The sequence below is a fragment of the Primulina huaijiensis genome, unplaced genomic scaffold (genome assembly GCF_012295235.1).
Source record: "Primulina huaijiensis isolate GDHJ02 unplaced genomic scaffold, ASM1229523v2 C13080633, whole genome shotgun sequence".
Lineage (NCBI taxonomy): Eukaryota > Viridiplantae > Streptophyta > Magnoliopsida > Lamiales > Gesneriaceae > Primulina > Primulina huaijiensis.
In genome coordinates this window covers 1-476 of record NW_027341799.1, presented here as the reverse complement: position 1 = coordinate 476, position 476 = coordinate 1, and the positions used below count along the sequence as shown (strand labels likewise).

At 40.5% G+C, this 476-nt stretch overlaps 1 long non-coding RNA gene across 1 annotated transcript; it reads right to left on the bottom strand.

The window, feature by feature from the left end:
• Window positions 1–6: 6 nt before the first annotated feature.
• Window positions 7–467, bottom strand: LOC140965397 (uncharacterized). Its single transcript, XR_012173063.1, has 3 exons — window positions 348–467; window positions 228–278; window positions 7–141 (listed from the first exon to the last, which is right to left on the bottom strand). It is a non-coding gene; the product is annotated as an uncharacterized lncRNA (long non-coding RNA).
• Between the last annotated feature and the right edge of the window lie 9 nt (window positions 468–476).

The window sequence follows — 476 nt, the reverse complement described above, 5'->3', positions numbered from 1 at the left end:
ATTTCCAAGGATGGGATTTCTGCCTTCATCGATTTCAACGACTAGAATATGGTTCGGATCAGCACCTTTTGGCCCTTCCGAGTATAGGGTAGGAAGATACACCTTGTATGCTGGCAAGTATCTTGAAACAAAGTCCATAACCTGTGTGACAAGGAGGAAAAAATATTTTTATTTCATAGTAAAACTATATAATATGCTAGTTTTGAGGGTAGAGACAGTTTTCCTACCTCTTCATCGGACATCCCTGGCTTTCCATCATTCCTCATGGCGATCTCCGCCTGTGTATCATCCCACCATTGATCACGAAATTTTCTCAAAGCTTAAAAACAAGGGCATGCAAGAATAACCTGCAATCGCCACTGATAAACATAAACGGGGTCGTGAATCTTGATTATTATCCAGGACTTGATGAACTTGTCCCATGCATCGTGGTAAGCTTCTAAGTTTTTGTTAACAATCTCCAGCTGCAAGTTTTA